The sequence below is a fragment of the Haliotis cracherodii genome, unplaced genomic scaffold, assembly GCF_022045235.1.
Source record: "Haliotis cracherodii isolate W230 unplaced genomic scaffold, xgHalCrac1.p SCAF_9, whole genome shotgun sequence".
NCBI lineage: Eukaryota > Metazoa > Mollusca > Gastropoda > Lepetellida > Haliotidae > Haliotis > Haliotis cracherodii.
The window spans coordinates 21733145-21750717 of NW_027266343.1; positions in this window are offsets into that span (position 1 = coordinate 21733145).

Sequence of the window (17573 nt, forward strand, 5' to 3'; positions counted from 1 at the left end):
CGCAAAGAGGTGGGCAGCAAGCTCAAGTGTGGTAGAGAGCCTTGAAGACAACCCCCACCGTGGACGGTCGGAAATACAACACCAGAAATGATCCAGAGAATCCACAAAATGGTGATGACCGACCGGAGAATGACTGAGCGTTCTAGTGATAGTTCAGTGGGCATTTTCCACAAGAGAGGACATGCCATTATCACGGAAACTTTGGCAATGAAGAAATTATCAGCACGTTGTGTTCCAAAGCTTCTAATAAAAAAACGGACCAGGTACAACATCTCTTGTCAGAATTTAGCTCTGTTTGAAGCTGATCCAGAAAGGTTCTTGTAACAATTTGTGACCATGGATGAAACCTGGGTTCACAATAACAAACAACAATCAAACCAGTGGAAGCCTTTGACATCACTACCAAAAGGAGACAAAGGTTGTCGCATCAGCTGAAGTGGTTAGGCCTCAGTGTTCTTGGATGCCGATTTGTGTCATCATTCTGGACCATCTTCCAAATGGCTAGGCAATAACGGAGCGTATCATGCTGCACGTTTAAGGCAATTTCGTGATGAAATTAAGGCTAAGAGACGTGGGAAGCTGAGAAAAAGTGTGCTCTTCCATCACGTCAATGCGCCAGTCCATAAATCATTGCCATGGCTACAATCCACGAGTGTGGTTTTAACTGCTTCAACACCTACCTTATTTTTCTGATATGGCTCCGTCGGACTTTCATCTGTTCTTCATCTAAAGAAGGCTCTAACAGGATCCTTTTTTACTCGAACGATGACGTCATAGCAGCAGTGGAGAACATATTGAACAGCCAAGAAAGGAGGACTTCTACGAAACTGAGATGAAATACCTCCAACATCGTGAGCAAAAGTGTATCAGTGTGGAAGGGGATTATGTTGATAACGACACCATGTTAATGTGTGAGGCACTGAACACATCCGTCACCCCTCGTATAACAATCCGATGCCATGATGCAGCTAAGATTCATATGGCATGACAATATGAAGGTTTAAACGAGAGTCATCCGAAGATGTGGCATGTCGGTAAACTGTGTGTACCTACAAATGTATTTAGATTGGCAAGGAAATCTTTTTCCTTGATGCCAAAACCAGAAATATAATGAAGGTTATTAAATATTGGTTCATGTAGCTCACTTTCTGATGATTTCATGAACTTGTAATAACAATAACTTCGCAGATTCGCATATGAATAGCTCTGTAGTAGCCTCATGACACAAAGGCATAAAGAGAATGTACTAGGTTATGTAGCTCACATCATATATAGTATATGATATCGGTAAATAGTACACCTTAGAATTATATGTCAGAGGCTACAAATTAAAAAGATTAAAATATAACAAACTGCACTACTAGTGAACATGATTGATATGTGCATAAAGTTTGGTGAATCTCTGTCGCAGGGTTTAGAAGATATACTCCAGACGAGGACATTACCCTAAGTTCATCAATTTTCAATTTAAATTGAACAAAGAAAGAAAATGAAAAAAACTGTTAATAGCAAAGGCACCACTACATAACCTACTTGATAGGTGTAAAAACTTTTTGAGAAGCTAAGTTGTATGGTTCGGGAGATATGGTCCGGACAAGAGCACTACCCTCAAATTTCATCATATTTCCATGGAAACGACAAAAAGATAAAATTCTAAAAATAGCAAAAGGCACTTCTACTGAGCCTGATTGGTAAGTGTACCAAGCTTTGTGAAGCTAAGTTGTACGGTTTAGGAAATATGCTCTGGACAAGAGCAGTACCCTCAAATTTCCTAAGTTCATCATATTTCCATGGAAACGACAAAAATAAGAAATTCTAAAATTCTCTGAATAGCAAAAGGCACTACTACTGAGCCTGATTGGTAAGTGTACCAAGTTTTGTGAAGCTAGGTTGTACGGTTTAGGAAATATGCTCCGGACAATCAATGATTACAGACGGACAGACAGATATACTGATATAATACCCCCCCCCCCCCCCCCCCCCCCCCCCGTCATTATATGTCGGGGGGATAAAAATTAAGATTGAAAAATGCTTTCAATAACAATACTTAGGCTTATAGTATTCATTAAAAACATATCTGGTTTTGCAGCTGTAGCTGGGAAAAAATATCCAGTTATACAGACTGATTAATGGTTCATTCTAATGAATGATCTCGCTGATGTCGATAATGAACTCGCCGATGTCGATAATGAGGCATGCCGACAGACAAGGCAACTGCAATATACCGTTAGCATTTGCTAAATAAACAAGCGCACGTCAGTACATATCATTCCGTGCTACTAAACGCTGCAACAATTAAACAAGAGCTATCCAATGCATCTCTTTAGCTGAAGAGCACAAGCTGTTACATTAGGGTCCCAGCAAGCACGTGAACGGCATACACCACGGGTCCTGCATGGCTTTTGCCACTTTCTATAACAAGATCGGCGATCACCTGGGAGTCGGCAATGAAAAGTGATAAAAACGCAAACCGTTTGCCTTTCCACTTGATCGTTTTCAGTCATGCTGGTGAAGGGAAGCATAGTTTTCTTTCTAACTGATGGAATTGAGGTATTGACTTGAAAGGCGATATACATCTAGGGGCTCGATCTTTAAAGTTGAGCGCATCATAGCTCTCCAGTGTGCATTCTTGTTATCGTAATAACGAAGCCCTTTGCTTCCGCAGTCTGGGAGACAGTGTATTACCTGAAGATTCGTGACATACACAGTTAAACATACATGCCAGACAAAACGTGAGCCACATGAAACCCCGTCACACAATTCCCATGTCATGCACCACCATCACAAGACATCATGTCACGCAAAATTGAAAGAAGACATCCATGTCACGAACAATTATCACAAGACATCATGTCACGCACATTTGAAACAAGACACCAATGTCACGTTCAACTGAAACGTAAACACCCATGTCACGTACAATTAAAACAAGACATCCATGTCAACTGGAACGTGAAGCTCATGTCACGTTCGATAGACACATGGACACGAGATACCCTTATCACGCCGCCGCAAGATATCTATATAACGCACATCCTAAGAAGGCCCCCGTGTCACGTGCCAGCGTCACAAGACATCCGTGCCACGCACAATCGTCACACTCCAATTGACTTAAACTTTATACGCCTACAATAGCCATCTATGTATACGATGTTGTTTTAACGAAATAAATATTTAATACATTTGAGGATAATATCATCTTGGTAATTGCATTTGGAATGATGTCAGACGCTATTGTAGTTACAGATTAACAGAAGGTGAAACTACGTTGTAATCGAGTACTGTAACCCGCCATCACACTCTTCTCTCCAACTATAGGAATGATCTGAGATGTCAAATATCAGACGTCGAAGATAAAGGTTCACATACTACTATTAGTTTGATACGAAACTGATCAAATACACGATAAAAATACGTTGCAGTATTCCACCTGCGCTATGTATTGGCAACCGAATTCAGTTAAAGTGAACTACAATACAATTCAGTATAACCTTTGAAGCCAATCCAATTAAACGAAACAATTCCTCTACCAACCCTAATTCAGTGTTCTTTTCAGACACAACAACACGCTACAACCTTCTGTAATTTGCTCTGCTGGGCCTACACTGTTGATTCCTTACTTTGTACAGTTATGGCTTTTAAGATATAAATCCCTCGACCCCAGACAAGCTGACGAGACATTGCTGCTGTTTCCCTCTCCCCCATCACTGGGACCCTCAATCTCCACCCTCAATTTGCTGTGGAATTAACGATCCGGTCACACGGTTTTCCCTCACCGAGATATTTCGTTTTACGACTCTACGTTTCCGATGTGGCTAATTTCATGACCCCATAAGGACGAGCGTTTATCTTCTTAAACCAGAGAGGGCTTATCATTTTTTACTGCTTTTCAATCGTCTTACGTTGTGAAATCCACTGACAGACATTAAGAACGCTGTAAAGCGATGTGACTGACGGTGCCACTATTACCTGGCAGGGGACAGGGCGGTGGAATGACTCCTGTGGGTCTACTGGAGGGGTTGGTGAACCTCCTCTGTGCCCCACGGCTGTAATAGTGTGTGTCAGCCGACAAATGAACACCGTATGGTCCTGGGACAACGCTATATAGCACATCAATCACAGCTGTAAGAGTCATAGCGCCAAACAGTGCACTCGCATACCTGCAGAAAATATTCTAAAAAAAGCCCGAGTTTCCAAACATGGCAAGGAAGGAGTTTACTATCTTAGGGTGAGGGATTTGTAGTGAAGCTTGCAATCTTACTTTGTCTTATTTTGTTCTGAAGGATATAATCAAATAAGAATCTTCAGTGATGTGGCACAAGTAGAATAAGCTATGGGTAAGAGGAATTTATGAGGTAACGAATGTGAAAATAAGATGGCATGAAAAACGTTGAAGTTAAATTGTTTGCAAATCCCTGACTTATGTTTCAGTATGGTCGCCCGGAATAGAACGTAGTGTCATTACGAGACAACTGGAACACTAACACGAATCAGAAAAAAAGACATTGGTAGAGACAGCTTACCAGGGACTTCAGACAGCCTTGACCTTGAACTCATCATATCATGGAATCTGGAGATGCAATAATTATTCTTTGTGGTATAATATCTAAAGACTAAATGCGTTACAGTTTCAACTTAGTCAAACGTACCATTTGGTATTTAGCAATTCCACTCATTTGATATTACATGCTTTTACTGCATAAAATCTGTTTTCACGATTTCTATATCAAGCTGCCATGTTGCAGTGAAAAGAATTCCTTGTTGAGAAGACATATGACTGGTGTCAGGTGTGATCTTTTGGCTCTTGGTGTCAGCAGTGGCATACTCCTTGTGTTTGCTGAGTGCTCCTAGGGTGATATCGACCGGCCGGTCGACCGGACCAACAGTGCGGCTAACTAGCTCACTTCACCCACCTGGTTTGCTGACAAAGCTTCTGACAAACCCTACTCACATCATTCTATATTCAGCTTTTTGCATTTTTCCGCTGTAAGCATACAGAAGATCCTCTAGGGCATAGCAGGGGCATGCCCTCAGTACCCACGAAGTTTTACCATATGGATAATATATACACTAGGCCAGTACCAAGAGAGTTTCTCATACAAATTCCGAATAGTCTCAATGCATTTTTGTACACTAAATATATGTCATAAAAATATACATCAGGAGAGACAGGTTTTCTGATCAGGATAAGTGTAGTTAATTGGTAATAAGCACATATCTCAGCGTTGGTGGCAACATTCAATGATTTATTATCTGTTCATGGCCGGGACGTAGCTCAGTTGACTCCCCGTGCCGATGGCACAGACTCCTTCACGCCATCGTAATGTCCATACAGAGCTTTACCGAGGAGCTGTCATCTTAGACCACTTTCATCATAAAGAATGGCGCGATTATATTCGAGGTTTTTACATTTTTTTATCCTGCAACACGCATATTTTAAGTTCCGACTTGCATCATGTTTATTCATTATGAGACATTGATTGGCTACAGCCGTCAGTGTGACGGCCGCTTCATATCCACCAGCCCAATTTACATACCCTGAGCAATGTCGCGTGATGGCCTTCTTTTAGATTTACTCATTACAACATTGTGAACTTTGCGCTTCAAAAACAAATAGCTACGGTTTACAGCCAGTTAAACGTTTTTGCAATACACACAACTCCACAGAAGCAAGTGGATTGCGTAGATACATATTTCACAACTTACCGTAATACACGTGTAGTTAATATATGTAAGTAGATTGATAGATACATAGATAAGCAGACATGTTAGGAAATCATATTCAAATGAACATTCGTAACGTAACAACAACTGTTGAAGAATACTTCCGACACTATTAACATTTCTAACTCACAAAACTCAGATATGCATCCATCATACACAGATAACACAGGTAGTTGATCACATATGACACCTATGGCGCAGTTTTTATGATCAACCAACAGGTTACTACAAATAATAACGTATGCAAGCCATGTATGGTAAACACCCTTCGTCGATACAGTAGACCTTCTATCTACCTACCTCAAACACAGAACTCACCAAGGCGAAGCGCGCGATGAACATCATGGTATATCATCTGAGGTCAGGGGTCGAGCTTGTATGGTGCGGAAATATATTGCAGGTTTTAGCCTCATGTGGTTTCACATTGTTTTTATTAAAAAGGATCCAGTACCATCCAGTACCACTCTATAAGCACCAAGGTAACGTTATGCCACAATAACATAAAACAATTCATGTTCTTTGTCAAGCTTGAATATTATGCTTCACGACATCAGTAGTTATTAAGCGTCAACCACAAGCTGCATCCAAAGGCAAATACGTTTGTTTGTTTGTTTGTTTGTTGTTTAACTCCGCAATATTTCAGCTATATGACGGCGGTCTGTAAATAATCGAATCTGGACCAGACAATTCAGTGATTGATATCATGAGCATTGATTCACGCAACTGGATCGATGGCGTGCATCAACCAAGTCAGCGAGCCTGACCACCCGATCCCGTTAGTCGCCTCTTACGCAAGCACGGATAGGCAAATAAATAGCGACAGAGTGACAAGATCATTTGACAGACAGACAGACAGACACACAGACAGACAGAAAGACAATTTATTCAGCATAAGTCTACTCGCCCCAAATACATTTATACGAAAGTTTCCTTCTGAGTACGATCACAATCTATAGATGCAACACTTGATGACAACAACCACTACCAGCCATCTAATGACAGCTGCATCACATAATAACAAATACCAGTCGCACCCAGTGATCACAAACACCAGCTGCATCTCGTGACAACAAACACCAGCTGCATCTCGTGACAACAAACATCAGCTCCATCTCGTGACAACAAACACCAGCTGCATCTCGTGACAACAAACATCAGCTGCATCTCGTGACAACAAACACCTGCTGCATCTCGTGACAACAAACACCAGCTGCATCTCGTGACAACAAACACCAGCTGCATCTTGTGACAACAAACACCAGCTGCATCTCGTGACAACAAACATCAGCTGCATCTTCTAATGATAACCAACATCAATCGCACCCAGTGATCACAAACATCAGCTGCATCTTCTAATGATAACCAACATCAATCGCACCCAGTGATCACAAACACCAGCTGCCTCCAGTGACGACCACAAGCACCAGCTGCTTCCAGTGACGACCACAAGCACCAGCTGCATCATATTATAATGACAGACACCAGCTAGATCCAGTGATAACAGACAACAGCTGTATCCAGTGACAACAAACACCAGCTGCATCCAGTAACAACAAACACCAGCTGTATCCAGTGACAACAAACACCAGCTGCCTCCAGTGACAACAAACACCAGCTGCCTCCATTGACAACAAACACCAGCTGTATCCAGTGACAACAAACACCAGCTTCTTTATATGACAATTAAAGCAAGTAGTGACTTCGCGACAAAAAACATAGATTAGGGAAGGCAAGCACCACCTCCAACATGTGCCTTTTAATTGCGATGAATTCCATATGTTAAAGTTTTCACACGTTGCTACTGTGTTAATCTACAGCATACACACGTGAAGTAATTACATCCTACGAATTTCAAATGAGTTTTTCAAAGGTTCTGAAAGTTAATTTTTCCAGAGGGCGAAGTGCGTTCTCCACAGGATAAGCTTTATAATCACGCATGCATATACACTAGCCTCCCACAAAGCAGATTATACTGGCATTCCACGATCCGAGCCGAGCCTATCTCAAGTGTAGCACGACCAGTCAATGTAGGTAGTCGTATCTCTGTATTCGCACATGCAAGGCTCACAGCGCTTTACTGATACAAACAGTAGATACAGCTCCAAAGCGTCAGTCGGATTACAAAATCTTCACGTCCTTAACTTTATTACCGAGTTATTTTGGATCAACCTTGGTGCATTTTATGGTCGTTTTGCATGATCTAGAATTTTAATGGGGGAGTCCCAGTTTGCGCAAGATGGTAGACCTTTTATAAATATTCATGGTGAACAGCTGGCGCGATATGGTGCAATCGAGGTGAAAGTCCCGTGTTGGAGGTCACAAAGAGAAAGGATGTACTGTCATGCGCCAGGTAACGGTGGCTCCAATATTCTTACCTCGTGGACATGTTGGTCCGGGGGATGTGGCACATCAATGCGGTACGTATGCATTTATAGATCACAGTAGAACACTTACCACTTCGTTAGCAATCAAACACGGTGTCAAACTGACTGACTTGATGGGTAACCAATGTAGAAGTATAAAATTATGGCAAAGGGATACATTTTGTTCTATTTAGCAATATGCTCTACAAACATCATATGCTTGGTACTGCGACTATGCTTTGGAACATACTGGTACAGCTTATTTCTCACCTAACGCTAACAAGATATTGACTTTTGTATGAATAAGGTACTCAAAAGATTATTCCCTAGGATATAAATACGAAATTTGGTAGTAAAATTCACATTCGATTATTTAATGTGCTTGACAGAAACAGAATGTCAAGTCTGAGAAATCAAAACACCGATAAGCTTAAACGACATGTATTCGCATTAATCTCTAAAAAATCCGATGTTTCCGAAAACAGACAGTTGGCTGACACACAAATACAAGCGTCTAATAACTCTGCTTCGTCGATGCAATTTCCACATGACTACACTATTAGTGTCTCGTTTGAGTGTATTTACGTGCCGAGTACGTGACGTCCGTAACCTCTGCTGCAGTAAAGTAGTCCTGCTCCCATGGAACCAGCCCCGGATTCTGGCGAGCAGGAGTGGAGAAAGTGTCGGCAGAAAATAACACGACGAGAACGCGCCTCGCTTGCTGTTTAAAAGAGCAATCATGCACTCTTTTAAGTATACATTAAAGAATTGAGTTTGATTTCTATTTGTTGATAAATCATGTCAGTTGATTCTCCTTCCATCAGGTTAAGGGCAAACTTACTTGCCCTGTAACAATTCCTGGGTTTTTATGTGTTTCGAAGAGTCCTATTTGTGTATATCGGCACACGACAACCCCTTGCTACAATGTTCTTGTAACGCCACGTAACTACCCGTCACAACACTTAATGTAAACTTCATCATCAAGCCTGGCCAGGTTTACCCAGCCCAGTTGTCATCACGTGAACTTGAATTGAGTCCTCAAGTGCATAACGTCACCGATTTTTTTTAAACATGATATTAATTTAGTATGGCAATGGAATTGAAAGGTTTTGACGAATTCGAACGTGGATGGAACCGCTGTTCCGGCACTTTTCTCCAGGGTTAATAGTTTCTGGGGCATTCCCGACCATGCTGGTATACAAGCAGCTGCTACAATAGTTTTCAGAAGTTCAGCCATCATTTTTACGATAATACAGTAATAAAAATCATTAAATCAGGAGAACAATACAAAAGTAATAATGGATTTCTTATTTGTTGCCTTGGTGTTTCGTTGTTTCTCTTAAGGGAATGTGTCCCTGCTGTTCCTGTGGTTCTCACGAGGATATGTCCCTGGTGTTCTTGTGGTTCCCTCAAGAGGATATATCCTCGCGTTCCCGTGGATCTCTCAAGAGGATATATCCCCGTGTTCCTTTGGTTCTCTCAAGAGGATATATCCCCGCGTTCCTGTGGATCTCTCAAAAGGATATATCCCCGTGTTCCTGTGGTTCTGTCAAGAGGATATATCCCAGTGATTCTGTGGTTCTCTCAACAGGATATATCCCAGTGTTCCTGTGGTTCTCTCAAGAGGATATATCCCAGTGATTCTGTTGTTCTCTCAACAGGATATATCCCAGTGTTCCTGTGGTTCTCTCAAGAGGATATATCCCCCGTCTTTCGTTGTTTCTCTCAAGAGGATATATCCTGGTGTTTCGTTTTTCTCTCAAAAGGATATATTCGTCGTGTTCCTGTGTTTCTCTAAAGGGAATATATCCTGGCGTTTCGTTGTTTCTGTCGAGGGGATATATACCTGGTGTTTCGTTGATTCTCTCAAGAAAATATGTGTCTGGTGTTTTGTTGTTTCTCTCGAGGGGATATATCCCTGGTGTTTCGTTGGTTCTCTCAAGGGAATCTATCCCTGTTGTTTCTGTCGAGGGGATATATCGCTGGTGTTTCGTTGTTTCTCTCGAGGGGATATATCCCTGGTATTCTGTTGTTTCTCTCGAGGGGATATATCCATGGTATTCCGTTGTTTCTCTCGAGGGGATATTTCCCTGGTATTCCGTTGTTTCTCTCAAGGGAATATATCCCTGTTGTTTCTGTCAAGGGGATATATCCCTGGTACTCCGTTGTTTCTCTCGAGAGGATATATCCCTGGTATTCCGTTGTTTCTCTCGAGGGGATATATCTCTGGTATTCCGTTGTTTCTCTCAAGGGAATATATCCCTGTTGTTTCTGTCAAGGGGATATATCCCTGGTTTTTCGCTGTTTCTCTCGAGGGGATATATCTCTGGTGTTTCGTTGTTTCTCTCAAGGGAATATATTCTTGTTGTTTCTGTCAAGGGGATATCTCCCTGGTGTTTCGTTGTTTCCCTCAAGGGGATATATCGCTGGTGTTTCGTTGTTTCTCTCGAGGGGATATATCCCTGGTGTTCCGTTGTTTCTCTCGAGGGGATATATCCCTGGTATTCCGTTGTTTCTCTCGAGGGGATATATCCCCTGGTATTCCGTTGTTTCTCTCAAGGGGATATATCCCTGGTATTCCGTTGTTTCCCTCAAGGGGATATATACCTGGTGTTTCGTTGTTTCTCCATATTTCTGCCATATGTTAAATACACCTACACATGCACGACAGTATTTACACCAACCGCGGTTTGGGGATCTGTAATTGTAACCTGACACTATACAGTCACCCTTCCAGAGGGCATAGCCGCCTGCACGTTTGTGAATAGTTTATTCTATGTTCACTGCTGACCAGGTTACTATGAACTAAGACAATGTAGTCATGATGTTCACGTGCCCCTGATTGCTGATGGTAAGCTGTATCGTGACTGTAGTGTTGCCATCATACCATGTTGCACCCCCATCAGATGAAAGAGCTTGCAGACTACAAAAAAACATCATATAATAACCTGCACATTAGTTCGCCAGAGGTGCATCACTATGATGTTAAACTTCTCCAATGTAAACTTAACCACTGGGTGTTGTGGTATCAGAAATTTGTCAACGGGCGTGTTCGTAATAGTTACAATTCCTAACTGATTGCTGTGGTTGACTAACGACTGTTTAGTTGCACAACAGCCTAAACCACAAAACTGTAAACTGACATTTACTGCCATGGCAACTGTTTGGTCGCCTAACAGCCTAAACTGTAAACTGACATTTACTGCCATGGCTACTGTTTAGTTATCTAACAGACTAAACAACCATCTGTACACTGACATTTACTGCCATGGCAACTGTTTAGTTGCCTAACAGTCTAAACTTCAAACTGTAAACTGACTTTTACTGCCATGGCAACTGTTTAGTTGCCTAACAGTCTAAACTCCAAACTGTAAACTGACTTTTACTGCCATGGCAACTGTTTAGTTGCCTAACAGTCTAAACTTCAAACTGTAAACTGACTTTTACTGCTGTGGCAAGCCAACTACTTACATAACTAACATAGACCAAACCATGCTGTTCTGAATGCTATATAACATCTACAATGAGTATATGTTGTGTGGTTTAATATATAATGATTTATTATTGAATATTTAATATAGAAAATAAGAGTTACCCCCAAATATTGTATATTTACCAGCATCATAACAGAAACATGAACTGTAGGTATGAAGTACAATCCAGCTTTACCTATACAATTGAGTGTCGCATGCTGGTTCAAATAACGCATCAACGTGGTATTTTTTTCGCGTATACCTCTACCAGAATGTGTGTGTAGGAGAAGGCGCGATTCAGTTTCACTACCAGTATTGATGATTGTGCTGAATTCTCTCAATCTGCAACCACTTCAGTTGTAGTGCTGTCAATATCTACTCTGTGATGCTTGTTGAAGAAGGGAGGTGAATGTTTGAGTCATTTATCAGTGAGAGAGTCTTTGTCAGGAGGGACTTCCTCTTTGGTAATATATACTTCCATTGTCCTCTTTGATGAAATAGTTCTCTGTTTACACACGCTTATTGACAAATTATTTAACTATTTAAGTGAAAAGTGAGGACATTAACTTTGAGCATTTCTGTCTAATAAAAAACTTAGTATGTAGGTGCTTATAAGAAACAATTTCTCTGCTAAACCGTGTATGTTTAGATTGTGCCGATACTGAATTCGGTTCAATTGCTATAAATAGGATCTATTCCGTTTGGTGGTGTTTTGGTAATTAAAAGACACAGTTCATCTTCAAGGTCTTCAAACTACTACCCGTGTTCAGTAAGCTGACATATAAACCATTCTCAACATCCATGAATTTGTAGCAGGTCCATCATACGTTTAGTAGGGTTTAAATGATTACTCGGCCTTTAACCGGGGCGTTTCCATGAGAAGCTAAATCATGTTATAATGGTCCACCCAACTGATGGCTGTGGTATATCCCCGATAAAAGCCGCATACTCTATAATCAGTACCCCATTTAGACAAGTGCTCCGGATAAACGGAAAATACGGATAACCTTTACATACTGAAACCTACTGTAACAAATCTAATAGAGAAACATCAGGGTTCATAATTAGCGCTTTATTCTTTCAAGGACAGTGACTCACTTTGATGAATTTCAGGCAACGAGATCAGCAAACATAGTTTGTTAATGTTTTATAATAAAAAAATATTGATTATATAGCCGTTTAGTATCAATAGTATCAAATATAACAAATACTTTATTGAAGTGACGATAACACCAGGCATAACACCTTGCCAGACGAGGTATAGGTTATACATGGCATACAATAATGCTCCCCGCAGGGCAGCGCTATGCTCTCTTATTGCTTGGCTTACTCTGATGGTAAGCCAATCATCAGGCAGTCAGCGGAAGTGTCCCGTGCTGCATGCTATTTTCAAACAGTATACACACAGAAACCTAATTGTCGAGATACAGTTCCCATATTTGAGTGCATCGGGCCCATTTCACTCAGGTAGACGCGTCTATCTGTGACAGTCATGCTGGGAATCTATTTCAGTTTTATACACCGAAAAACATTACAAACTGATGATAACACGTTCCGGAAGTTTGGAGAGCTGAAGGTGTGGTGATGATCTTACATGAACCACCATTGGTGAGAAGAGTTTGTGTACACCACGACTGCGCCGTTCCCATCCTACTGAGAGGAACCGGTAGATATACACATCTTACTTGCTGTTTCTGAAAAAAACACAATGGACATTCTCTGACATAACTATTTCCAAAACAATAAACTGTCCAAGGCATCGTCAAATAGTATTTAGTAATATGACAGTGTTAATATTTGTATTTATCTCGTATAGAGACACTGACAAACATAGAAATGTGGATGATGACAGAGAATATATTACAATGTGAAGGGGTGATGTATGGTAGAAGGCACAGTGTGAGTAACGAGGTGACAAACGGCATGTTTCTTGTAGCAGGGAATCTGTTTATATACTGTCAACACTCTACACTATCATGATGTGTGCTTCAATAATCTGTAGTTTATGTGTAGCCCGTGTGTATCTTGTGTGACAGCCTCCAACAGAGAGCAGTTTCACAACATGTAATGTAGCCCACAGTCCCACACCTCATCACAATCTGATTCCAGTTAGTTGATCTTATATAACCTGATCGATAATACCAGAAACTTGAGACACATCTCAAGGACTTCACTGATGGCCAAAGTGTCTGTCAGTCTGTTATTGTTAAGAATGTATGTGTCTCTCCTCCACTAAATCTATGTTGCCTTGCTCATACGTAGATCGATGCCATGTGTTTGGTAGTCGGGATACCGTACATGACAAGACGTCCTTCAGGCCAATGCGAAGACAATCCTCTACACAAGGTAATGTATAAGGGATGTAGTTACAGATTATGGACCAAATGTCCCTGAGGGAAGATGATAACATTTTTTCAAGTAAGTGAAATGGCTGAGAGACATGATGTGCCACTCGTGTGAGCTGTTTTCACGAGTATAACACATCCACAATACAGAGTGATCACACGTGGTAGACTTGCACTTACGAGTACATCCAGTATGTTGATGTATGCCATCTATATGACATGGATGGTTATACTACACATTATTCCATTTGATGGTGGCTTCCATAACAAGCCGGTCGCAATGTAAACTGATATCAGGAACAACTCTTACAGTAGTGCTGCGTGTATGTTTTATAATCTTAACTTTCATAACACCATGGTTTGTTACAGCTTCCAGACGTCGTGTCCAGAACAATAGCTCCATTTTGTAACTAAGATTCCATGTATGATATGCTTTCATAGATTGAATTTCAACTATGGGTCAATTAAAAAGTGCAAACGGTGTCTCTGACAGAAAGTAAAATAATTGGCAATGAGCCACGTGAAGTGATTGTGTTCACGATGACGTATGCCCCATCTTCCGGTCGTGTGTTTACTGGGGAGTATAATCATTGATCAGTTAGCTGATAGAATCAGGACAGGTTGTTCGACCAATGTCAGCATTTCAGCTGCTCGGTGATTAACACGGTCCATAATTTGTAACAGAAACATATATGATCTTTTGAGTTTTATTTTGTCAAGCCATTAATACACACAATCTAATCACAGATATACTACGAAAAAAGGAATCGGGCATTTCATTTTCGCGTTGCTTGGGGCAACTTTACATTTTGCAACCGGATGGATAGCGCTTTTGTCTGATTATGTGTTCTTCTTCCCATTATTTAAGGCGCTTAATCATCACAATTGATAGGATACGAGATGTTAAAGAATGCCAAGGAATGACGTGTGTTACGTTGAAATGGCTTTTGTAAGTAAGTATGTTCTTGCTTTCAAACTTATTTTACACAAGGCACATGGAATGAGGCGTGTTGACACGCTAAGGAAATATGTTCTGGCATAAGGGTGAGATGTGTTGACATGCTGTCAAATACATGACTTTGTATGTTCTGGCGTTAAACCTTATTTTACACAAGGCAGATGGGATTAGGTGTGTTGACCGTTGTGCTTGTGTATATGTTCTAAGACTAAGAGATGTGTGATGAAAACTTATTAATGATTTCTACAATCTCTGATCAGTATAAAATGTTTTAATTGTTTAAAATCTTGTGTCTCTTCAGTTTCCACAACTATCCCTCATGATGGAATAGAAATTCTGTTCTATTTTCGAGGGGTTTTGTTGTTGCTTAGAAAGAGTTCGGAAATTTAATTCCATTACAATGTCAATGAATGTTGTCAATTTGTTGAGACTGAATATTACTCAATTCAGAATTTTCACATATCCAAATATGCGAGTTGTGTCTTGAGTGCTGTCAAATATATGGACTGCTACTACGGACCTCCCCGTGCCGGTGTCCCGGTATAAACTCTCCCCCGTACAAATTCTCCCCCGGAGAGTTTATACCGGTACAGATTCTCCCCCGGAGAATCTGTTCTGAAATAAAATCTCCCCCGGGCGGATATATTTCGCGCCCCCCTCAGTATAAAGTCTCCCCCCTGATTATTCGGTTTGTTGCAATGTCTTTAAGTACTATATTCTTTAAATAGATATCTTTAATGTAAGGAGGGTTGCTTTAAAAAATAGATTATGAAATATGAACATAATGAATTGATATTTCAGTATATTTTATTTGGTAACTGTACCTTCCATCCTAAAATAATTATAAGATATATATCATACCAAAAAAATTTGAATGATATGACTTAATGTAACAAATACATGTACGGTTACTGTTGTAACTGAATTCAGAAATCTTATTAATCCTCGCAAACAATCGGTTTTAACACTAACTACTTAAAAACTGTCAACATATCCATGCGCGCCTCCTGCTCAGGCTGTCCGTTATACTCTGATTTAAGATCTAAAATATATTCCTTAATACAGGCTATACGATTTAAAAATGGTATCAGTGGCTAGAATTTCATGGTGCTACCAGGTTTCTGTTAAACACCCCCACACATACAAGTAACTAAATGTATATTTAGATAAATATTTAACCCAGAAAAAATAAAGGAGAGAAAAAAATAAATAAAAAAGTACATAAACAAATAAACATTAAAACCTTGAGGAATATGAAAAGCCAATGTGTAATGCTAAAGCCGAAGACATGATAAACTGTACCAACATTACAAAGTTCCCCGATATGCATGCTTTACCTGGGTTACATACGGGTGATCTAAGTTAGAAATATATGACTGATATAAATTCTTTCAACACGGTAATATCGCATATGCTTGGATTATCTTTTTTCTCTCAAATGTGCTCCATTCAAGAAAATTATATACAATTATGTATTTACTCTCCCCCATGTATTTTGCTCTTTTATGTAAAAGCTTTTTACACCTTACACATTTTAATTACAGATTCCGTTGTTTTGATTTTAATGCAAACAGACCAGGCTTTTCAATGTATTTTGTTTCAACAGATTTTTAAATATATGAATGGGGATTGACAAACAAGCTTTACTGGCTTATGTAAAAGCCGCCGCCCTTTTGGCTGAGTTTCCATGTGCGCGGTTTGCCACGCGGTTTGGGGCACGTTTAGGAAGGCGGGTGAAATGCTATATACAAAAACTATGCTTAAAATTTCGGCGACTTAGTTTCCATGTGCGCGGTTTGCCACGCGGTTTGGGGCACGTTTATGAAGGCGGGTGAAATGCTATCTACAAAAACTATGCTTAAAAGTTCGGCGACTTAGTTTCCATTGTGCGCGGTTTCACCAACTGCAAACCGCTAGGGGCTAGCAGTTGGTGAAACCGCGCAAATCGAAACACTTCATTTATGGTGTAGTATTTCCATTGGCAAATCGAAACAGTTCATTTATGGTGTAGTATTTCCATAGGCGCTGTTAGGACCGCTCGGCTAAAAACAAGTCGAACAGTGCTCGATTATCTTGAACTGCATGGTAAGCCCACAATAGCGGTTTGACTAATCAGCATTGATTTTTACTCCATAAACTGTCATAAAGTATTCATAAAGTATCAGGGGTCATTTCAACTTGCAAAATGATTGACATAGAGCGAGGATTGGGCTGTTTTCTCACCCGATTGACTGACATACAACATTCACATGGTTTAGAATGGTACAATGAATGGTAAAGCATGCAAATTACTCTATTACGCGATATTTCATAAGAAAAAAACATATCTCCGTTAAAACATAAAACCAATATTTAAGAGTCCACATATTGACATAAGACTTTAACACTGTCTTCCAGTTAGATTCCAATTCCAAAATGTTAGATATAAACTTTCGGACAGTTCAGTTCAAAATTCCTCAACCATTAATTACACGCAATAATGCACGCAAGTAAAACTTGTTCAGAAGCTGATATTCTCCATCAAAATATACCACAAAGACACCACAGAGCAAAAGCAGTTTTAGACAATTACAATTGTTGAACTGTATGACAAGTCTATATAAATATATAGTTCGGGGGAGAAAATGTTCCGTGAGTCCTCGTAGAAAAGTCAGTGTCTTGACTGTGTGTTTTCTTTGATGAGAATGTTTCTCACCGACCTTAGCGTGTA